Source organism: Podarcis filfolensis (genome assembly GCF_964270895.1).
Source record: "Podarcis filfolensis genome assembly, chromosome: 16".
Classification (NCBI taxonomy): Eukaryota; Metazoa; Chordata; class Lepidosauria; order Squamata; family Lacertidae; genus Podarcis; species Podarcis filfolensis.
This window is the reverse complement of record NC_139620.1, coordinates 12,189,522-12,214,353: the sequence shown is the minus strand read 5'-3', so window position 1 is coordinate 12,214,353 and position 24,832 is coordinate 12,189,522. Positions and strand designations below refer to the sequence as shown.

Sequence of the window (24,832 nt, the reverse complement as noted above, 5' to 3'; positions counted from 1 at the left end):
CCCTTCTATTTCTATATCTACAAATGTTGCATTCTGAAGACTCAAGGATACGTGGCTACCAAAAGAGGCAAGGATTTGCCCGGCAGAACTGATCAGCCAAGGAGAGCTGATGAGATGGAGCTGGGGGTTTCAAGTGCCTGAATTGGACTGTGTGTCTGTAGATTTATTAAGGAACCCGAAACAAACAAACAACACAGCAGTTCAAACATAGGAAAAGAGAAAGGGTAATTCACCGGGATATTTGCGGCAGGTTTTGATCCTGTCTTTCCATTAGGCATTTTGCTACTTTCTTTCTGTTTATTTTTGATGAAATTGCTGGTGGGTTTGGCAAATATGTAGTGGATTAAAAAAAAAAAAGCCATCAGAATTTCTAAGGGAGACGAAGAGGATAATCTTTCTTCTCTATCCCCTCTTTTCTTTTTTAAACAATAGAACATAAATGATGGCGATGATGCCCAGTGGCACTTTTAAAGTGTTTGCTGCTGCTGCTGCTTTTCTGATGTTTGTGATTTGGACATTTGATATGGGGAGGGGGAAATTACAGTTCAGAAACACAGTGCGAAGCACTGACGGTCATTTGCAAGAGTGGAATGTTGATGCTTTTGAGGCGGTGTTAACAACACCTGAATGGAAGCAGGGGGTTGTTGATTAGCCATGGGAAATATATTTTTCTTATTCTGTGTTCGTCTTTTGCACGCGTGTTTTGGGTTGTGTTTTTGTCTAGTGGGTTTCTCATGCGTAGCCGAGCCGCACATCCCAGTACACAAATAGAGACATTCGAAGGTATTTTCCACGGACAAGGCATGGGAACAGCACTCCTAACACTTTGCCATCTTTCCCCCAAAATGGCAAAATATTTGATTTCTCACCAGGAGTGGCAAAGAGGGCTGACTGGCAGCTCTGGAGAGTGGCGCAGCAGAACAGTTTGGCAATATAGATACATCTTACCATATATATGACATGTCTTGCATCTCCCTTTTTCCCCACCCCACAAAACTGGCATCGAAAGGAAACCAGCTGTCTCAGTAGGCTGGCAAATGTCACATATAAAAGCCAAATTTTAAAATGATAGTAATTTGTGGTTTTTTATTTAAATTGCGCTGAAATCCAAATTGTAGCAAAGCAAATGGAAACCGACATTCTGGGTCTGGGTCCCAGCTGTTGACAACAGAGTGCTCTCTTCTGCTCTCTTCTTCTCTGAGGTTTTAAAACAAGCCTTCAGCAAGATTTGTTTTCTGATTTACTGATGATTTGTGCAGCCCAAATAGAGTGCATTCCCCCACCCACCCGAAGAAAACGAATACGTGGATTTGATTTGCAAACTCTTCATTTTCCCAGCTCTGAGTTGGCATTATGATCTACAGTTTATACCGAGGTGTAGATCTATTTTCGGAGTCTACTAGTTAGAAAGGGGGGGTACCCTACATGTTTTCCCCCTCCTCCCCTTGCAACTTTCAAAGATTTTGAGATTTATTTCATTTTTAAAAATGGCGACACAGTGAATGTGAAAGTTGGGAGGCTTTAATTAATGGATGTTTGCAAGGAGCTTAGGTGGCAGGTGATGGAGAAGGGCAAAAGGGAGATTATTATATTAGTAAAGCTTTTAATCTCATATTGTCAAGCCATCCCATCTTTCTCCCCCACCCCTTCTTTTTCCATGAGGCAGAGCATTGATTTTAAGTAAACAAAGCATGATATATCAGAAGAGCTAAGAGCAGCCTCTGTCCTAGACTAAGACGGCTTGGTGGGGAAAGTTGCATCATGCCCAGACCCAAGGCACCACTTATTACAGTATGTTTGAGTGCTTCCCTAAAGGATATAAGATTGTAAACTTCCAAACTTTGGGCTTATTCGGGATTAAGTTTCTCCCAATATCTTAATTAAGCTTTGCACAGGCTCCCCCTCCCCCTCTCTGTGCTCCCTTGAACCTGGGCTTTTCCAGTGGATGACAACTGGAGAGAGGAAAAGGAGCAGACGTTTGTCCCCCCCCCCCACCGGTCAATTTGCTTTCATGGATTTTGTGGCTGCTTTTCAGTTTGATTTTACTAAGTGCATTAATGTTTGGGTTTGTTTATTCCTCAGCCTATGCAGCTTTTAAGAGTCTTACGCACTTTTCAAAGTTAGGCTTGTAGCTTTACTTACGACCCCATTTTTCAATCTTTTATTCTGCGCCTGTTTCACACCCACCCACCCCTTAAAGTTTGCCTTTGTGTTTTCAGTTGGACAGCATCTAATCTCTACTACGTGTTTTGCTTATCTGGGAATGGGAGGAGAAAGGGTGTGGGGTTTTTTTGGGGGGGGGGTTCCACATGGGTGTGTACGTGCTAGAACTAACACTGCAATCTTTAGTTGAATGCAATAGTAGTAGTAGTAGTAGTAGTAGTAGTAGTAGCGGCTGTTTCATGCCCTGCAGTGTGTGATGTTCCGGGGAAGGTCCCCTGGCCTTGCAGAGGGTTTAAACGTGGAGAAGAGAAACAAGTGAGAAACAAGCATGTGATTGACCAGGAAGTCACCCTGTGTGGACCTCTTGGAGGTGGATGGGTCGTGCAAACGTGCTACTAGTCTCAAAAGAGGGCTTGCATAGGAGAATGTCAAAGTTTGCAGAACTTTAACCTTTAATGGCTATTCTCAATAGGTGTGCCATTTACTTATTACTCTGGCGTGGGGTGTGTGTGTACAATTCCAAACCGGGGACATTTCCCCCCAAAGAGGGTACCCATTTTACAAAGCTATAGTCTATCTATTTATCTCCAAGAAGGGAGAGTGTTCTTTTTATTTTAATACAGTAAGAGCCATGTCCCTGCAAACATGGTCCTGATCATCTAATGGAAGAGATGTCAGGCCCAGAAAAAGCCTCTGAGCTTCTTGTAAGTTTTCTCCCAGACTGGGTGTGGGATGGAACCTATGTGTGCATCATTTGGGGGGGGGACTTGTGCAAACAGTCCCCCCAAATGCTCATTCTGAAGCATTTAACAAGGGGTTGTAGCTGATGTTACAACCACACAAACACACACAGATTTATTTTTCTTTCGGTAATAATTTTTATTCACACAGCATTAATTTTCACAGTTCTTGGCAAATCGGCTCTTTAGCCCCCTGTGCCTAGAAGTAGTCTTGCAAGTGTTCAGAAATAAACACAGCAACCACAGAGTAAAAAATCAGAGGTGAAGAAATCCCCATGTGTGTGTGTGTGTGTGTGTTTGCGGAGGTGGGGGGGCGTCTTATTCTGCTCTGGGGTGTTTCATCATCTGTCATCATCAAGCAGCACACCTCGAGGGAACTTCCAAGAAACAGGGAGAAAAGTGCAATCACATAAGGATATGAAGGTGTGCTGTGTAAAAGCCGGGAGAGGGGGTGCTGGTTTGAGCAGATGGTTGCTCAGATGCAGCCCCCAGAGCTTGGGACTCAATTCTGCAACACCAGGTAACAATTAGGGCTGTTGATTGATTAAAGAGGTTTGTGTTCTATTAATTGATTAACAGTGCAATCCTATACATGTCTGCTTGGAAGTAAGTCCACTGAGTTCAGGTGGGCTTGCTCCCAGGTAAGTGGGTATAGGGTTACATCCTAAAGAGCCGATTTATCATCTATTTATTTTCTAACTTAATTAATCAGTTAGATTTAAGTGTGTTACTGAATCTGATAAACCCTGAGTGCCTTGGAGGGCGGCGGTTTGATGGTGTCCAAGAGGATATAAACAAAAGCAGGCACTCATATGTAGAAGGCCATCTGCAATGTTCCTTTTTCTTTTGCTCTCTACAACAATTACCAAAATCGTCGCAGAAACACTAACCAACCAATTAAAATTGGCCCTTTATCAATGACTCTATGAAGGTCTCCCAAGACAGTCAGATGGCAATAAGACTAAAGCTTTAACTGATTTTGACTACCAATTAATGTTTTATCAAATTTTGAATATTCACAGAATGTTTTGAACATGCACAGATTATCATTGCCTCCTTCTAAGGAATAACAGTCAGACCCACAGACATTCTGGATACGGAGAGGCATAACTTTATACACAGATATGATTTTGAACCTGGGGCTTCATTTCTAACAAATAAAACTTAGGCCAGAAAGGTGGAAACCATCCATCAAGTTGTCTACAACAACAGGTGGTAATGATTTAACAAATTAGCACCTGTGATAAGTAAATAAAGACTGGGAAGCATTTTTGTGTGGATTTCGGGCGGGTGGGAATAAAGCCATGCTATATGCCCCCCCTCCTCTTCCACCTTGATCTGTATCCCCAGAAAACACAGGAGATGGTGGGTGGATGAAGTATTTCAATGGCAAATGTTCCAATTGCGAGTACAGGCATACCTCATTCTATTGCCCTTGGCAAACATTGCTCCTTACGAGGATGAGGGTGCAGCTGTGGGCAGCCTGGCCACTTCCAGGAGAAGGAAGCTCCCCAGTGCCCCTCTTCTGGCCATGGGAGTGGAGCTGGCATGGGATGGAAGTGGGATTTCCCCCTCCCAGTCCTGGAGTCAGGAGGCCTGGCTTAATGGACTACAGTCAAACCTCGGCTCCCGAATGCCTCCATTTTGGAACGTTTTGGCTCCCGAATGCTGAAAACCCAGAAGTAAATGCTCCGGTTTTTCGGAAGCTGAACATCCGGCACGGCTTTTGCTTGAGTGCAGGAAGCTCCTGCAACCAATTGGAAGCCGCACCTTGGTTGTGGAACATTTCAGAACCCGAATGGACTACCGGAATGGATGACATTTGACAACCGAGGTTTTATTGTATAGCATAGTGTAAACATATATTTTATATACACTGCGGGGGGGGGTGTGACTCAGTTTATTGAGGTGGTCTGAACTGACCAAGTTATGCCTGTACAATTACTGTGTTGTTCATAAAGAAAGATGGACAGCATCAAAATGGGTCCAAACATATCTCTCCTTACTTTCTGCATTGGTAGGGCAAGGTAGCCATCTTCCTGGTTGCACAGGGATCTTATCGTTCCTTTTGCTGTGGCATGAGAATGGGCATCAACTAGGGGCATGGGGGGGAGAATCTGGTTCAGTTTGCATTTAAAGGGAAATCTACCCAATTCATTCTTGCTGAAACTATGCAAACCCAAAAACGCACTTCTCTTAATTGAAATTCGCACTTCTCTTAATTTTGCAATGCAGTTTTCCAACAAAATAGTGGGTTTAAAAATGCACACATTAGGGCAAAGTATGTATGAAAATGCCTAGGTTAGTAAAAATAACATACAAAAATGCATTATACTAGGGGAAATCGCTTACAAAGATATGTACTCTGAGTGAATTTTGCAGCAAAATACTGGTGAATTTTCATCAGCGACTTTAAAAATATGAGAATTTGCAAGATGATACAGGAACATGGATACCTGACTTTAAAATGAGAAACGTGGAAAAACCAAAACTGGCAGGTTCACACATCCCTACCTGGAAAGCCTCCCTATTGCACAGGTACTATGCTATGATTTGAGAGCAGGTATCAACTACCTGTGCTGTTTCCTCCCAGCACTGTTCCTTCAGTCTCTGGAAATGGGGCTGTTGTACCTATTCGACTATGCGACAGAAATGGGGAACGAGCAACATGGCCTTTTCTCATCAAAGTTTGCAAAGGCGGTGATGGGCGACACCCTGTTAGAGGAGGATCCCCAAGACTGGAACCAAATAGCTAAACTGTGCACCTTTGGCTTCCCTATTTATGAACATGTGTGTGGAATAAAAGACTACAGGCTGGCTTTGAGTCCGCCAAAGCACATCTGAGATGTCTGTGAGCATATTTGGGTGAGATGGCAGAGACAGAATTGCTACCGAAGAAGACGCCCTGATTGGCACTGACAGCGTGTCTTTCGAAGAGGCTCACTGTAACTGCCAACCAGCTGATCCCGCCTGCATCTAGTTCCAGTGCTACCTTTCTCCATCCTGAGCCAGGGGTGGTCCTTGCCTTTGCAGGGCTTGGTACAGCAGCCGACGGAAGGAGACTTTCTGAAGAGCTACTGGAGGGCGGGAGACTTGAGGCAGGGTGCCTGGAGGCTGATGCCAGTGCACCAATCAGCTGGAGACACAGGAGAAGGTCGTCCATGATGGGGATGTCTGAAGCTGCTCAGTTGGCTGTAGGTGGCAAACAGGGCTGGGCAGGATGGGTGGGGCTGTTGAGACTCTGAGACAATCAGCTGCTAAATTCGCCAGCCAGGCGGGGCTTGGACATGGAGGCTCTAAGTGTGGTTGTTAGGCATGCTGCAGCCGTGAAAGTGAAAAATCAAGACAATACAATGATTATTATTCGTCTAGTGTAGCAAGAGAGGTGGCAGAGATGTGAATATAAGGGAAGTGGCCCTGCTAATGCACTGTGGGCCAGCAGGCTGCATGGTTTTTTGTGTTTTATTTAAAATCAGGTTTCTAGCCCTCATGGGGGTGGGCATGGTCTGCAGGACTGGAAGCACAGTTTGCTCTAGAAATGACATGGAGACACACACTGTGGTATTGTTCATCCTATCACTATCTTAGCATTTAAGATGATGGTTCTTTATTTAGGACTACTGAACATCTATGGAAGAATATGTAGCCGATTAATTGTCTGCTTTTTAACCAACTTTTTGATTAATTGATTATTTTAAATGTAATAATTGGCAAACTCTCTCAGTAGTTACTCCTTTTTTTCTTTTTTAGATATTAAAATGTAGGACATGATACAGTGACAAGTTAATAATCAGGAGCTATCGTCCCCTGCCCCCCATAAAGTAAGAAAAATATATATCATTTTCTCATTCTTCTTTAACACTAGAATCTGGGTTATCCAATCAGCACAAGATCTAGAATTGGCAAAGGGAAAGCTTTTCTTTGCACAAATGCATAACTGAATGATGGAACTCACTGCCACAAGATGTGATGAGGGTTGGTAGCTTCTATAGCTTTAAATGGGAATTAGACAGAGGACAACTTTGGGTAGGGGCTGAAGCCAGTGATGGATTAGTCCAGAACTAAAAGTGGGAAGAACCACCCCCTTTTCTTTCTCTCTCCCTGCCACTGAGCCATGGTCCTTCTACAGAAAACCCAAGTGGACTAGCCACCCCTTGAAGGTGTGGAGTCATAGGAACATAGAAAACTGCCTTATACTGGTCTATCTAGTGCAGTACTGTCTACACTGACAGGCAGCGGCTCTTGTTTTCGATCAGGGTGTCTTTTCCAGCCCTACCTGGAGATGGCTGAGATTGACCTGGAGATGGCAGAGATTGCCACTCTGCACGGACCTCCTAAGAAGGTCCAGTCTGTTTTTGCATGTCCCACTTTGGGGATATTAAGGAGGGTGCTCCCCCACCCCAAATCTAAGACCCAGTGCTGCCTCACTGCTTACTGTTTGTCTGAACTCCCTGTGCTTCAGGTCGCTGAACAGCAAGGCCACCGAGAGGTCAGGCACGCGCATGTGTGTGTGTGTGTGCATACGTGCAGAGGTTGGATGTCTGCCCTACAGATCCGTTCTCCCCGCTGCGTCCGTCCCACAGGCTCCCGGCAGAGCGCAAGGCTTCTGACATTGTCATCTCTAATCACCTTCCTGGGCTCTGGGAGATGGACTCTGCCACCCGCGGGTGAAGGGGGCCTGGCAAGCTGTCAGGCCGGTGCCAGGCGGGTCCCTTCCCTGCTTTTGACAGCAAAGCAGCGCATGCCAAGCAGCCAGCACAGAAAGCCAGGAGCCTCTCCCAACAAGATTGGAAGAGCTCTGCTCCTGGGTCAGTGCCTTCTGCTTTGTGGCTGCTGTTTCGGGGAAAGATGTATGTAGGTATGTCGATGACCATGGCACTGTGGCCACGAGACCCCAATGCACCACATGCCGCTCCTTTTGCAAGAGGGGACCCGGGTGTGTTGTTGTTGGCAAACTGGTGCTTTGAATTTTCAAGATGTTTCATATTAATGAGTGCTTGCACTGCAACAGAAACGAAAGGTTTTGCTGGATCAGCCCAAAGACCAACCTCAATGCTGGCTGCAGTTTTTGAAGGGCCCTGGAGGAATTCTGTGATTCTGTGTCAGGGGTGGGGAACCTTTTTCAGCCTGAAGTCCCTGTTCCCTTTGGTGCAACCTTCATGCCAGTGGCAGGTAGGGCCAGAGGCAAAGTAGGTGGAGCAACAAATGTAAATGTTACCTTTGTAAAGTAGGCTTGTTTCCATACACAAACACACCTCTCTAGCCTACGTCCAGGTAAGCAAGAAATGTGATCAGAGTTCTATAACACATTCCAGCCAGGCAAAAACTCTCAAGGGGAGTGGGGTGCATGGCAGGGCCAGAACAGGGTTTGTGACATGGCTGGTTTCCCAAGGGACAGACAGAGAGTTTGCATTTGGTCCCTGGAAGTGAGGCTTTGTATCCCTGGATTAGTTTATCGTCTTGTTTTCAACTGTGGTCAGACAGACAACCCCAAACAACCAAGCCAAAATGACTAGACAGCTCTGATTATTATATTATATTATATTATATTATATTATATTATATTATATTATATTATATTATATTATATTATATTATTATTATAATTTATTTATTAAATATTATTATATTATTTAATATAAAACATTTATTTATTTATATTTTATCTAAAGAAATGGAAGGTGAGAGCCTTTTCTGCTATTGCCCCCCCCAGCAGCCGATACTCAGCTGTGTTTTGAAGCTGGGGCTTCCTTTTCATGATCATGGTTTAGCAACCAGCGACAGACCTCCTCCTTGGCAAATCTGGCCAGTTTCTTTTGAAAGCTTTCTGTGGCCTCCATCGTCACTACAAAGTATATCTCCTGACAGTGAATTTCATAAAGTTAGTAATGGTATCCTGTGTGTGGAAAAGTACCAGAGAACAAAGGCCCTTTCCTCCTGACTTTCTGGGAGAAAAAGCAACGTTATTAAGAGTGGTGTTTGGGGCAGTATGTGCGTTTGTGTGTTATTTTCTTTTGAACAGAGAAGGACTTAGCAAGCTCGCTCATCTTCTGGGGTGGGCAGCATTGCAGCAGGCATCCGGGCCCTTTTAGCGACCCGGCTAGGGGGCAGGAGATTAACGCCCCCCCCTGTGCCAATCTCAGCCACGTCAGCCCCGCCCGGTCAATCTATGCCAGTGGGAAGCGTGGCCGCAGGTAATTTAAATCACGGCGCAGCTGGGGGCTTCCCTCTTGCCTCCACGCCTGGTTTCACCCAATGCCTAAGCCAAACTGCTCACATCTGTAACCAATAAAGTTGTGGCCTGTTTAGCCCATAATCCAAAACACTCGTGTTGGTGTGTTTATTAATCAATGGGGAACTACAGGGCACGGGGCCTTGGCACATAAGGTGCTGGAGAGGAATAAAGGCGCCAGGAAAAAGCCCACTTACCCTAGCGTCCTGTTCCCAACCTGGGACAGCCAGACATCTCTGAGGAAAAAATTGCACGGTACCTCTCCCACCTCTCTAGGATACTCACTAGGAGATGTTTGGGCCTTGAGCAAGTCAGTGTGAGAGAATCAGTGATGGTTGTAGTGGTTGTTGGGCTGGACTAAGACCTAGGAGAGCAGGGTCCTAATCCCCGCTCAGCTATGAAGTACACTGGGCCAATCACTGCCTCTTGGCCTAACCTATTTCACAGGGTTGTTGGAAGGATAAGATTGGGAAGGGGAGAACAATGTATGCCTCCTTGAGCTTCATAGAAGAAAGGCAAGATACAAATGCAAACATCAAATCGAAATAAAGCCAATTTCTTCTCTCCCTTGGCCTATTTCCTTGTGTCTCAACCACAGACAAAATTAATAGATTGACAAGTATCTCTATCAATATTTCTGTTAAGAGCCATTTGTCTAGTCATTTTGGTTTGGTTGTTTTTAAAGTGAAACAAAACACTTTCCTTTTATTTACAATTGTTCGTACTTCTGCGTGCCTAGGGAGTCCCCAAAGCATGTTGAATCTGCTGCCTTAATAAATATTTTTTGTTTGTTTGTAGCACTCAGTTTTGCTTCTGAACTAGCCACTTGAACTACCTATTAAAAGGAACATGTGGAATCTGCAATATGATGCTGCTGTGCTTGCTCATCTCCTAGCAGGATCAGTCCTGTCCAGGGTTCTAGTCAGCCAGCCAGTTATGCCAGTCCTCCAGAAGCCTGTACCAGCTCCCCTCCCAGTTTTTTTTTTTTTTAAAGATTGGTAGTCAACATTCCATGGCTACTTAATCCACATCACACTAATTTTGGGGGAGGGTATAAGTTGCCCGTTGGATTCCCCCCCCCCATAGCGCTGTGGGTTAAATCACAGAGCCTAGGACTTGCCGATCAGAAGGTTGATGGTTCGAATCCCTGCAACGGGGTGAGCTCCCGTTGTTTGGTCCCAGCTCCTGCCCACCTAGCAGTTCAAAAGCATGTCAAAGTGCAAGTAGATAAATAGGTACCGCTCCAGCAGGAAGGTAAACGGCATTTCCGTGTGCTGCTCTGGTTCGCCAGAAGCGGCTTAGTCATGCTGGCCACATGACCCGGAAGCTGTACGCCAGCTCCCTCGGCCAATAAAGCAAGATGAGCGCCGCAACCCCAGAGTTGGTCACGGCTGGACCAATGATCAGGGGTCCCTTTATCTTTACTTCCCGAGCATGCAGATAACCCCTCTTCTTTCCAAGCAGCCCACTAAGCATTGCACCACCTGAGTTTGCTGTGAGACGGAGACATGACAGTCACTGGGTTTAAGAGAGAAAGAAAATGTTTTGTATGTTGGTAAGTGTTTTAACATGGGCGAAGCATTCGCCTCACCTCCCTCTCATGTGTACTTCATGCTGACTTCATGTTCTTAAGGTGGGAAGGGGAAAGTGCTCTCCTTAACAGCTAATGAAAAGATGGAGAACCCCTTTGAGCGAGCTTGCAGGAGCCACATGTCTGTGCCAGGTGGGGCCAGATGCAGAAACTGGCAGAGCAATGAATGTGGGTTTTACCTTTTTACAGGAGGCTAGCATCTACACACAAACACACACCTCCATCCTCCATCAAGACAAGCAAGATGCATTGTCAGAGGTCAAGGCCCTGGATTGCAGGGTGTTGGACTAGATGACCCTTTGGGTCCCATCCAATTCTACAGTTCTATGAGTCTAAGGACACATTCCAGCCAACCAAATACACTTGGGGTGGAGAGCAGGGCCGGTGAGGAGTGTGGTGGTGGTTCAGAACTCTGAGAACCAGCTAGAGAGGGCTGGTGATGGGTGTGGCGCACAAATGGGGGTGGCCCAGTCTGAGGCAGAGCTGTGAACATGAATTTTACCTCTGACTAGTTTCTACACACACATTCACATATCTTCCATCGAGGCAGCCATGTGGTCCAGAAAAAGGTGAATCACTGGAATCTATTGAAGGCACAAATGGGTCCCTAAGACTGCAATAGTAGGAAGGCCATTGGGTAGGGATGGAGAATAAATTCAATTCAGTTCACTTTTAAAGGCGATCTGCCAAATCTCGCTTTCCCAAAACACAGGCATCTCTCGAAATCCACACTTATCCGAATTTTGCAGTGCAGCTCTCTGACCAACCAGCACTGACAAAAAATGCATATATTAGCAGAAAGGCTACATAAAAATGACAATGTTGCTTGCAGAATTGTCTCCGTTAGTCAAAACTGCATGCAAAAATGTGTCTATTAGAGGAGAAATTCCCACCCAGACGCTGATGAACTTTCATGAGGATTTTAAAAACAACAACATACAAACATACATGCTGCAGAAATGTGGAGAACTAATTTAAGACTGGAAAAAGGAGAAACTGGGAGAACTGAAATGGGATGAGATTGTTCCATCCCTAGCCTTGGGGATGAGTTCTGTGGCCAAAGAAAGCTTTCTGGTGGGTGGAGGTGAGAAAGACAGCATGTTAGCCATGTGTGCCCGCAGGCAGTGGCACGAGCGTGTTTACTTCTCATTCCCTGCCCTGCCCAGGCCACTCGGGACTTGGTGGCTGATGTAACGGTTGGGTGGGGTGGCGTCAACCCCTCTGCGCTGCTCAAGTCCCACTCCTGCTGCAGTGTGACAGTGGCTAATAAGCAGGTTGGGAGTTTGATTTCCCCTGCCTTGAGCCAACTCCTGGCTGCTGCTGCGCACCACCAAGGGTATTCATCCAGCAGAGAAGGCAGAAGTGGGAATGTTTTGCCAATCCCAATGAGAAAACCCACAAGGTCGGCGGATTCGGGCATCTTTATTAACGCTGCGGCTCAGCCATTTAGCTTATGCCAATAGCCTTCCAATGATTAATAGGCCAAGCTGTGTATTTTGAGTCCATCAGAATGCTAACAACACAGGAAGTGCAGACTGGAGGGGGGGATGCCAATCTTTTTTAAAAAATGAGAGGTGCCAGAGCAGAAAAAGAGGGGATAGAATTACATTCCTGCCTCTCGTGTAGCAGTAGAATTCAGGGATCACCCCAGGAATTGATTGACGGGATAGTTCAGGACAGGCAAAACAAAAAATATCTTTTGATATGGTCTGTGGACTAACTCAATAAATTCTATTCACCGATGGGCAATAATAAAGTACTTCTTCGCTTAACGTGAAATGGACTTAATGGAACTGGCCAGTGATGCAGCTCAGCAGCTCTAGACTCTGGGCTTAATGGTCTTTTGGGGGCTCTCATCTCATTAGATACTAATGCAGAGGTGGGGAACCTTTTCCACCCCAAGGTCCACCTTCCCTTTTGGGCAGCCTTCCAGGGGCCACATGCAAAAGTAGGCATAGTCAAAAGAAGGACCATGAAAACCCTTGTACAGCAGACAAGTGTCTACACACCCACACTCCCACACCCACCTTCCTATCTTCCATCCAGACAAGCAAGAATCATTACTGGAGCTTAAGGACAGAATTCAACCAGGCAAGACAATATCAAGAAGGAGGCCAGGCAGGGCTGGAGAGGGGTGTGGCCTGGGGAGTGGCCTGCAGGGCTACATTTGGCCCCTGAGACTGAGGACCCTCTTCCCTGTGCTAATGCATACTTCAGTTCACTTCAAAATGCAGTGAGTGAGCATTATGGCTGTGTTGGGGGACGTGGAGGCCTTTTCATTCTGTCTCATGATAGCGCTACTGGAATGTGCCATGACAAAATGATTTTGAGGGCCAGTGGCTTAGATTTCTGTACGCGTGTGTGTGTGTTTCATGATCAGGAACATTTCTGAATAATACAAACCAGACTTCATCAACCTGGTGCCCTCCAGTTGTTGTCAGGCTACAACTCCCATCAGCCCCAGTGAGCACACCAGGTTGGCAAAGGCCAGTACAAGTTAACCAAAGAGTGTCAGGCCTAGTAGTGAAATGAACCTTCACCTTCAGCAGCAGTATACTTCCGAATGCCAGAGGCTGGGAACAACAGAGGAGGACCTTGCCTACAGGTTCTGCGATGGGGCTTCCCAGAGGTGTCTGGCTGGGTTAGATGGACCTTTGATCTGATCCAGTAAAACAGTTCTTATAGTTAAAGCTGCCTAGCAGTCAGTGGTGCCATGAGGGAAGGACTTTGGGGCAAGCGTCCACCCCACCCCCCGCAGCTGAATGAGCGAGAGAGCTCCCAAATGGAGCAGGGCAGATTACATACATTTGAAGTAAGACACATTACCATCCAGCAATCCTCCAGACTGTTAAGTCCAGAGTCTTCCATTACTGAACTGCACCAGTGCGAGCAGCTGTCAACTGCTGTGCTGGGAGCCTTTCCCTTTGAACCTAGATGGTAGCATGTGTACTTTCATAGGCAAACAGCTTGATGCAGAAAGCGAACAGCAATGGTGCTGGGTATATACCTATACACACATTTCCTGCTGGGAGAAGGTGTGGAAGCTGCCTTAGACCGAGTCGGCTTGTCCATATAGCTCAGTATTGTCTACTCTGGCTGGCAGCAGCTCTAAAGAGTCCCAGGCAGAGGAAGATCCCGACACCTGATACCTTATCTTGCTAAATTGGGAATATCAGGGGTTGAACCTGGGACTTTCTGCATGGAGGTCCGGTCCCTTCCCTGGAACATAGGAAGCTGCCTAATTCCAGATCAGGCTATTCCTATATCTAGCCCAGCATTCTCTACTCTGATTGGCAGCAGCTCTAAAGAGTCCGGCCAAAGGAAGGTCTTTCCCCACCACCTGCTATATGGTCATTTCAACCGAAGATGGAAACAGGGACCTTCTCCATGGAAAGCAGGTGCCTCTGTTTCTGAGCTCTGTTCCCTCCCAGTGTTCTACAATGTGATATTAAAAGCACAACTGGGTACACATGCCCAAATCGGAGATACTCAGTACTGCTGCTTCCTGCCTTCTTCCCCCCTCCCTTCGCCAGTGTGGAAAGAACTGCCTTGGATACACCGTAACAACGTCTGCTGACACTGAACGCAATTTGTGTCTAATAAATCAGACGGCGAGATTTGCGAGATCAAATAATCCTAATAACATTTGCATAATGTGCACACTTTGCATAAATTGTCGCAGCGAGCAGCAAGTGCGTGGAGTCTGCACTTCTGAGCTCTGGAATGATCATTATTTGGGTGGGCTGGAAGAAAGGGAGGGCTCTGCCATCTATCTGTGGTCAAGGATAATGACCAAGAAGAAGGGACAGAGTCGCCCTGGAGCATGAGAATCTGGGACACCTCACTTGGTAGAGCATGAGACTCTTAATCTCAGGGTCACAGGTTTGAGTCCCATGTTGGGCAAAAGATTTCTGCATTATGGGGGTTGGACTAGAGGACCCTCATAGTCCCTTCCAACTCTACAACTCGATGATTCCAAGTCAGTATCAAACAACAGACAAAACTGAAGTGGCAGAGACCAGGACCAAATGGAGTGGAGTGGGGTGGGGTGGGGTGGGGTGGGGTGGAGAGGAGAGGAGAGGAGAGGAGAGGAGAGGAGAGGAGAGGAGATCTGTATGGTCTCCAGGGTTGGGGGAGCCCACTGGGAACATGCACAGCCCCGGCCCCACCCTGTTCCTCCTTATTTTGAAGCATTTTGGATTGTGGGGAGAGGGCGCCTCCTTCATTCCACAGTGGCTGTCTACGCATTATACATTTAAAGTACAGTGGAACCTCAGTTTTCAAATGCCTTGGCTGCCAAACGTTTCAGAAGCTGAACACCAAAAACCCGTAAGTGAATGCTTCCATTTCTGAAAGCACTTCAGAAGTCAAACAGCTTCCAGGGCGCATTTTTCCATTTTCACCATTCACTTTGCTGACAGCCCTATGATTTTCGGCTTTTGGACGTTCCAGAAGTCGAACAGACTTCTGGAATGGATTACGTTTGAAAACCGAGCTTCCGCTATACGTGGCTTCCCTCAAAAGAAGTCTGGAAAATGTAGTTCACAGGATGTCAGCACCTTTAGCAGACTATCGTTCCCAGGATTCTTGGAGGGAAGTCACGTGCTTCCTATGTGTTTTACATGTATGGTGTGTGGACAGCCAAAGTCTTGTGTCCAAGGTAAGTACTGGGCTCAGCCCAATGCTGGCTTGACAGAGGGATCACAATCTTTGTTCCAAAATCCTAGGGGACCCTGCCCTACTGGGTGTATCCTCCTCCTCATTTGCTACTATCACACTGCCCAAGAAAGAGAGGACAAGGTGTGTGAACAATCTGCTGTTCCTTTTTCTTCCTCTTCTTCTCATTTAGCTCAGCCTGAATCTTACTCATTCTTACATCTTGATGAAAGTTGTGCTGCTCCTTTTAAGGGGTGCGATGGGAAGTTTGCTCTTGATGATCGCCTGGCTATGATTGTTGTGTGATTACTATGGTGCACCACCTTGCAAAGACAACTGGTGTCCTCCTGACGCTTTGAACTACAAGTCCTGCCTGCCCCAGCTAGTGCTGTGGTCCAAACCATTGGGAAAGTCATGGTCCAAACCACTGGGAGACAACCAGGTTGGCAAAGGCTGGTCTAGAATCAAGAAGAACCCTGCTTCCTTCGCTTCCCCCAGAGTGTTGATTGGAAATAGACTTTTTGATTGGGGCCTACACATCGCCACCTGGGCCAACCACACAGCTCCCTTCGTGGCCATGTGTGGCCCACTTACCTACTGACAGTGACATTACCCACCCCATCAATGGCTGCCTGTTTCCAGCTAATAAATCTTTAAAGGCTTCTGCTCCCGGATCCAGCCCAGCGAGTCATTCCTAATGGCTATCGCTGGCTTGCGCATCCGCTGCTGTGTTAACGGGGCCATTAAATATGATCAGCTCTTCCTTCTCTCCCCCCACCCCCCTCCACAACCCCCACCTCCTCCCTCCCTCCTGGTTCCCTTCATCACGATCCAGAGAAGTAGATTTTTCATGCTTAACAGCTGTAAAAGGAATCGCTGACTCTGGACTCAGACTCGGAATAATAAAAAGCAGACGCTAAGCAGGCTTTTGCCTGCTGCTGATTCTCGATTCCAACTCCCTCACATCAGACCTGCTCCTGCTCACCCCCCCTACCCTTCCCACCATATTTTCCCTGGTCTGGCCTACACACATTCTTTAGCAAAAGACACCCATGATAAACCATGAATCATCCACTTCCCACCATGGTTCTTAGGGCTGAGGGTCATCGCCAACCCCCAGTACCTTTGCTCAAGGTGATGGAAGCAAGTTAAGGGAATTCTCCAGATATTGCAGAGGGTGGGGAATGGAGGGGAGTCCATTAGGGCAAGTGGAGCCTCAACACCCACTAACCTCGGTCTGCCCTCAGCCAGCCCCCACCTACTTGGCTTCTCTTTCAGTCCGGTGGGGTGGCACTGCCTGCCAGCCTCCTCTGTCTCAGTGTTGACCCTGTAGAACTCAGCAGGGATGGGGGCAAAACTAGAATTAATTGGCTCTGCCTGTCATGGGCTCTGGCTCTACCAGCCATGTTCTCTGGTGCCCCCTACTGTTGGCCTCCCTGATTTCCACCCTACCAGTATCAAAAGGACACCAGCCTGAACTATGGGGGAACTCTTTCAGACTGGGGGTTGCATTCTATTTGTGAACAACCTCCTGGGGGCCACATTTGAGTGGTGAGCTGGACCAGAGGAGAAAAGTAGGCAGAGCAACTCGTCCCCCTGATTGGTTCACATCCATGACATCGATAACAATGAGTAGTAACACAGGCATTCTGTCCCCTCCCCGCTTTGCCCACGCCATTTCCTGATTTTTTCAGAATGGAATCTGGTTTCCTGGTGATGCTAGCTACAGAAAGGAAGCACATCTATCAGATGTAGAACAGAAAGCAAGTAAAGGAAAAGTCCTGTAGACACTTAAAAGTCACAGGAGTCAATAAATCCAGTCTTTGTATTGTTTCTTTATTTCTAGCCTTTTCACATTTTAATTTTAGCCAGTCACATTTTCAAACCAATATCCGCCACAATGAGAAAAAGAAACTTAGCAAAAATCATACTGGGATGATAAAGAACCCTGGAATTCATTTGTAAGTGCTGCAACTTAAGTCAACCTTAAAGTCACGCTGCCTGACCTGAAATATTCACTCAGTTCACATTCACATACATGAAGGCTAACTGTGATCCCCCAGTTTTGACTAGGGATGGAGTGGAAATTTATTTAGCTTCATATTTCAATGAGAACATACATGATTTGCACTTCCTGAAATGACAAGTGAACCAAAGCACAACTATTCTTTGAAATTCACACTTCTCCATTTTTGCTATGTGGCTCTCCTATCAAAATATGTGTACAAAGGTCCTATTCAGAATAGACTCACTGAGATTGAAGGACATGGCTGTGGTCTATTAAACAGCTCAGGATTGCAATACCTCAAGGACCACCTCTCCTCATATGAACTGATTTGGACCTTGTCATCATCATTTGAGGCTCGTCTTCATGTGCCTCCTTCATGAGAAGTCCGGAGAGTGACAACACGAGAACAGGCCTTTTCTGCAGTGGCTCCATTTGTGGAATGCTCTCCCAAGGGAGGCCCGTCTGACACCTTAATTACCTATCATTAGGCACCAGGAGGAAACAGTTCAGTATAACCCAGCCTTTGGCTGATTAACATTCTGTGGCCTTTAAATATGTGTGTGTGGGGGGGTGTTTATTGGCTTATTTTTGTTTTATAAAGTATTTTGTGTTTTCATTTTGTATTTTTACACTGCGAACCACCCTGCGGTCTTCTAATGAAGGGTAGTATACAAATTTAATAAACGAATCAATAAACAAAAATAAAAATAGAAATTTCCATGGACCTAGTCAAAGTAGGACTTAACTGGATACAACCTAATGTATATAGTTTTGAAAATAATATACAAAAACACATTATATTAGAGGAAATGGCTTGCAAGAGAGTCTGTATTAGGCAAAATTGCATACAAAAATATGTATATTAGGGATTAGTAACTGCTTTGGGCTGGAAAGACACTTCATGATATACCCTAGATAACTGGTTCTAGAAAGTTATGCTTATTGCTATTTCAGATAAATTGACATGTAATATTTAAGCAGCTAGGGGTGACATTGATCCTTCTGATTCCATCTCTATCTGTGAGTTATTTATGAAATATATGACATTGCAGTCACACAGGTGGCAAATCCCTTTGATGTATGATTGCATTGGGTGGCGTCTACAAACAAGCAAGACCGTTTTCTTCCTCCCTATTTCTTTCATTGTACAATATGTTGTGTTTTAATACCCCATTTAAAATTTAATAATTGTATACATTTTATGCACTCCTGATTTTTCTTGTTTTTCTTTTGACTTTGACTATCAAAAGCTACTTGTGCTGAACTTCTATCAGTTAGGTTTCTTTTAATGTTTGTTTTTCTCTTTATGTGTATTGGCGGTTTTCATTGTTTTGTTTTGTTTTGTTTTGTTTTGTTTTGTTTTTGCAAAATGTGCATTAGGAGAAATGCAAAATAGATAGATAGAATATCTATCTATATCTATCTATCTATCTATCTATCTATCTATCTATCCATCCATCCATCCATCCATCCATCCATCTTTATTTATTTATTTATTTATTTATCTATCTATCTATGAATTAATGAATGACAACCCAACTATGACCGTGGTTGGGTGGGGTGCTAAGTACAGAACAGATTATCAAGGGCACTCTTTTAAAAAACTATTTCTTCTCACATACCAGGACTGAGCCCTAGTTCTTCGGAGAACAGTTCCACACATATACTTCCACAAATTAAGTCTTGGTGTCGTGCACTCCCCGCCCCCGTCCCCAACTGCTAGGATGCTTCACAGGCCCTATTGCTGATCACAGGTATAAGCTGTAATTTATAAGGATAGATGAAACTGTCAATTTTGAGTCTCTCAGTTTCTCATTTTTCCACTCTTAAATTCTGTTGTCCACATTTCTTCACCAGTTTGCAATTTTTAAAAAAAGTTCTCATGAAAATGTGTGAACTTCCCCTGCTGTACACCTTTTTGCAAAGCAAGTTCCCCATATATAATGCGTTCTTGTACGTTGTTTCCACTAATGCAGACTTTCCCTTTATAAACATATTTTTGGACACATTGCTTGGCTGGAGGACTGCGCTGCAAAAATTGGAGAAGTGAGAAATTTGATGGATGGCTGTGTTTTGATTTGTATCTTTAAAAAAACCATGGAGAGCAGATTAGGTAGGTTTGCCTTTAAATGCAAGCTGAATCTGATTTCTCCCCTATCTCCTTTCTGTAAATTAAGCATTTTGTGTAGGAAATACTGGCTACCCATTCTGGATATTTCAAAGCACCAAAACTTAGATCCCACCCACCCCACCAAAGTGAATTCTCCAGGCAGTAAAAGCCTGGGAAGGACGAAAGTAGGCGACAGCCCCCACCCCCCAGCCATGCTGCCTTGCTGCTGTGTACAGATTGCATGTCTCGTTAGCTGCGACTCGTGCCCTTCATTATTAGCCTGCTTGGCTGGCCACAGGAGACGGTGCTTCACCATTAGCCCACGCAGCCCCCTTCCCCAAGTGGCTAATGGCGGTCAGAAAATATTGGGATGATAGTATTTACCCAGCGGAAATACTGACAAGTCTTTCTCCAGAGACAAGGGTTTGTAATGCAGAGAGGATCTGTGGTCTTCCCCCCACCCTCTGAGAGCACTGTGATTTGAATAAATCAGTGGATTTGTGGAGGGGAGAGAAGGAGGAAGAGAGAGAGCAATGGGCTCTGCTCTTAGTTGAGGCATTGAAGGGCCTATTAGCGATCGGACGGCATAGGAGGCCCAAAACACAGACTCCCATGCCTTTGTTTCTATTTTTGTGCTGGAGAGAAGCAGCTACAGAACCAGAGAAGGGAGGAAGTCCAGATCCATTTCCAGGATTCGAAGAAACCACGAGCGCTTCCAGACTGCCGCTATTTTGGGGAGGGATTCAATCACATCCCGGCAAATTCAGGTTGTGCAATTACAGGTGATTGGGAAGCCTTGCACAACTAACCCCCCCCTTCCCCCAAAGGACCAGGGTTCTTGTGACAAGGAAAGCAGTGAGGGAATGCTCTGGAAAAGTGTGGGGGTGACAACTTGCTTTTGACACAAGGCCACCTAACCTCCCCACAAGCAAATCAGGATGGATGCTCAATAAATAACCAACGTCATCCAGTTTCTCCGCCAGTAAATCAGGGCGACTGCTCAATGAACAGTTTGTCTGGAAGTGCCTCAGATCTCCTCACTGCTTCTGTCATTCAAATATATCTGTCTGATTGCAACTTGAGTGCAATTAGCCCAAAACAGAACCCCCAAGTTCAGAAGCACTCTACCTCTTGAGTTACCAGGTGGTGGGGATAAGCAAGAAGTGAAAGCAAGGGATGTTGTACTATACAGTGGTACCTCGGGTTTAGAACTTAATTTGTTCTGGAGGTCCGTTCTTAACCTGAAATTGTTCTTAACCTGAAGCACCACTTTAGCTAATGGGGCCTCCTGCTGCCGCCGCACCGCCGGAGCACGATTTCTGTTTTCTCATCCTGAAGCAAAGTTCTTAACCCGAGGTACTATTTCTGGGTTAGCGGAGTCTGTAACCTGAAGCATATGTAACCCGAAGTACCACTGTATTGTAAACTGCCTTGCAATCTTTGGGTGAAGGGTGGTATAGAAACTTAATAAATAATAATACTTTCAGCATCAATTCCCATTGCTACTTCTCCATTCTAACCACCCCGCCCCCCGCTTCTGAAGTGACTCTGTGACATAGGCCTGCATGTGTGTAACACTTAGTAGGCCAGCTTATAAATCTAGAGCAGCCTTCACATGTGCCTGCAGAGTGATGCTTGAGAGGGAAGTGAACCCATCCAGAACAGGTGACTCACCCATTTCCCAAACCTGGGAGCCACTCACCCACAGGACCACCTCCATCTTGCTAGCATTCAGATTTGGTTCACTGGCCCTCATACAGCCCCATCACTGCAAAGTCAGAGCACCTTTTAATGCCAAGCCCTTCAAGGTGGCTTACATCAGAGAGAGAGAGAGAGAGAGAGGGAGCGCCTAGGAGGTGGAACCCAGCAAAATATATCCACTGATGCAAGGACTTTTGGCTGTGCAAAGGAACGTCTCCCTCTCATCTCCCTGTGCCCCCTAAACCTGTTCTGGGGTTTTCCCCCAACCCTCTGAAGCAGATTTGGGGATGGCATGAGGGCAGGAGAGGGGATGCACAAGTGGAAAACCTTGAACTAGCCTATCTATTTAGTTGAATACTGCCACACAAAGCACTGGATGCAAGCTAGAGCTCAGTGCAGAAGGAAAGGTGCTCAAAGTACTAAATTCAAGCACTAAACAAAACTAAGCAGGTGCCAGGAGAGACAGGAGTTCTGTCCCTTTAACCACCATACAGAAGAGTGGATATCTGCATAGAGATATGATGCATAGAGCTCTGAACTTTCTAAAACAAAAGGCAAACTGAAACACAGCCATCTTTCAAAATTTGCACCCCTCCGAAATTTGCAGTGTGGTTCTTCAACCAAGTAATGTGTATAAAAATGAATATACTAGCAAAAGGTTTGCATAAATGCATAGGTTAGTGTAAGTGACAGAACAAACAGGCATAATAGTAGCAGTAATTGATTGCAGGTATATGTTATTAGCTAAATTTTCTTTAAAAATTGTTTTAATACTGTATTGCAAGAAACACTGTGTATAATTGGAAAAATTCCTAGATTTGGCAACTGGCATTCCCTTTGCAAATTGCTTAATTTACAGCAAGGCAGGGGAGAAATTTGAATCAGTTCACATTTAAAGATGAACTCTCTTAATTCGCACTTTCCGAAACATAGTGCAAACTGAAACACCATTGCTGTACAAAATTCACACTTCTGAATTTTGCAGTGAAATTCTCCAATCAAGTAATGTGTAGGAAAATGCATATATTGGGATAAAGTGTGCATAAAAATACACAGTATCAGTGAAAACAACAAACAACAATGCATTGTATTCAGGAAAATTGCATACAAAAATGTGCACATTGGGAGAAATTTGCACTAAAATGACAGTGAATTTGCATTTCTATTTTTTTTTTTAAATCACAAACTGATGTAGTAATGTGGAGAACAGAATTTAAGACTGAGAAAATGAGAGATGCTGAAGCTGACAAATTTGCCCACCCCTCCTGGGCACTTGAGTGACACCACTCTTCCTTCTCTGACTCCTTTCTAAACGCTGCCTGTGGATCCAGGATCTAGGACTCTGGAGCAAGGGCCTCTCACACCTTCTGGTTCTCTGGACTGTGAGGGAGCAGGCCCTCTCAGGATGCACGCTGCTGTCAGGCTGACTGAGGCAGCCAGCAATGAGGAAGGGGAGAGGCAATGAGGCCTGCTGGGATGCTACCTGGTGGCTATCATGCAAATGCAGGGAGCGGATTGGTCCTGTGGGTTGCTGTGGGTAACGACCCAAAGGGCCCACGCTTGTCTATACTGCTTTCCTCCTGACTGACTCAGCTGCATCTTAGTGGGTAGGTGGGTAGAATCCACACCTTTCCTAATGCAGGTAGGGTTTTACCCTGGAACATAAGCCCATAGCTCAATGATGCAACATCTACTTTGCATGCAGAAGGTCCCAGGTTCAGTCCCCCCAGCATCTCCAGGTAAGGCTGGGGTGAAATAAAACCTTGGCCTGGAGAGCCAGTCAGTATAGCTAATACAGAATTAGACCGACTTAGTTTAAGGCAGTTTCCTATGTACTTGCAGCCTCTGTGCTCCTATGACTGGGTGTTGGAGCTGAAGAAAGACCCGCGAGGTGTCTAATTCCTGTCGGCTGCTGTGGCTGAGAGCTGCTCGGCAGCATTTGCAACATGAGTTTGAGTCCCAGGGGCTCCCTCACTTTTGTCTCTGACATGACATTTCCCCCCAAGGCATGCAAAAAGTGAGCAAGAGCATATTCCCCCCGCTTTCTCCTCTTGGAACTCGAACCCTCCTCTCCTGCTTCCTAACTCCAGTGTGCTCGGGGGTTAGCCACTGGAGGCTGCTGCTGTCAGTCTCTGGCTGCCCTTGTTGTATATCGCAGAAACAGATGAAACTTCCTTATCCTGAATCAGACCCTCGGTCTGGCTAGCTCAGTATTGTCTCTGCTGACAAGCAGTTGCTCTCCAGCGCTTTGAGCAGGGAGTCTTTTCCCAGTGCTTCCTGGAGATACCAGGGATTGAACCTGGGATGTTCTGTGTGCAAATCAGAAACTCTGCAACTGAGCTATGTCCTTCCCTTGGTTTCCTAGAGAAAGAGTGCTTCCCTGCCTGGTGGGTGTCCTGCACTCTCTTGTCTTAGTGCTCTGTGCAGGTTTGGGGATATTTTGCATCTTCTCTGTTTCCTACTCCTGCTCTGCATTTTGCTCATAAAACAATGCTAGTAAGGAGCCCAAATAAGGCGGGTTTTGTCATGTGTGTTGTGATGCAGAGGTGTGTGCTGCAGGTGGGGGAAACCCAGACAGATGGGCAGGGTATAAAAAATAAATTTATTCTTATTCTTATTCTTCTTATTAGTTTATTGGTGGCTGCTCTGTCTGTGGGCAGCACGGGGCTGTAATTGCCAGCACAGTTTCTGATTTGTAAGCAGTGGTGGCATTTCCTGGGATGATGTGGGATCACCTTTCCCCATATGTGCCCACTCAACTGCTTTGCTCAGTGGAACTGGCACTGCTACAGGTACCACCAGGGCTCTCCTCCCCAGGTCAGAACTCACCAGAACTCAGCTCCAGCACCTCTTAGGTGGGCGCCATTGCCATTTTAAGAGGAAGCATTCATGGTGAGTTTCATCACCTCTTTTTCTAGAAAAATAGCACTGGGTACCACATAATACTCATTCCACGCTTGTAAGAAATCAATGGTTTAGTGTGGCAGCCCTTTCACTCTGGAACTCCCTGTCTATTGACATCAGGCAGACACCTTCATGGTACTTTTTCCAGTACCAGCTTAAAACATGTTAGTTTAGGCAAACCTAAATTCAATTTTTATGAGAAACTACCTAATTCATGCTTCTTTAACCAATATACTGCAATATTTCAAAAGCCAATATTTCAAAATATTTGGTGATGCAGTTCTCTAACCAATCAATATGTATGAAAACACATTATGCGGAAATGTGCATAAAAATGCATATATTAATGAAATAACAAATGAAATGCCTTATATAAGGGGAACTTGCTTGCAAAAACGTGTGTGTTGATCAAAACCACATATAGAAATGTGTTTAAAATGCTGATGAATTCTCATAAAGATGGAAGAAATTTATTGCAAATTGCTGTAAAGATGCGGAGAACTGAATTTAAGACTGGCAAAATAACTTAGGGAAGTGAAATGGACAGATTTGCCCATCTCTAGCCCCAACAAGGGTGAACCACATCACTGAGAACTAGATCCGAGATCTACAGCTTAACATCGGGCAACTGGAAGCTACCTCACCTGGAGTCAAAGGGTAGCAGTGATCCAGGACCCTACAGCCCAATGTAGTGAGTTGGGGACTTGCAGGCTTAGATAAGTAAGAG

At 45.5% G+C, this 24,832-nt stretch overlaps 2 protein-coding genes across 6 annotated transcripts in view; one reads left to right on the top strand and one right to left on the bottom strand.

The window, feature by feature from the left end:
• MACROD1 (mono-ADP ribosylhydrolase 1) overlaps positions 1–24,832 on the bottom strand; it is a 309,756-nt gene that overhangs the window by 106,719 nt on the left and 178,205 nt on the right. The gene's annotated exons all lie outside the window — the stretch shown is intronic.
• Positions 1–24,832, top strand: part of FLRT1 (fibronectin leucine rich transmembrane protein 1) — a 158,405-nt gene that overhangs the window by 328 nt on the left and 133,245 nt on the right. The window lies entirely within an intron of this gene.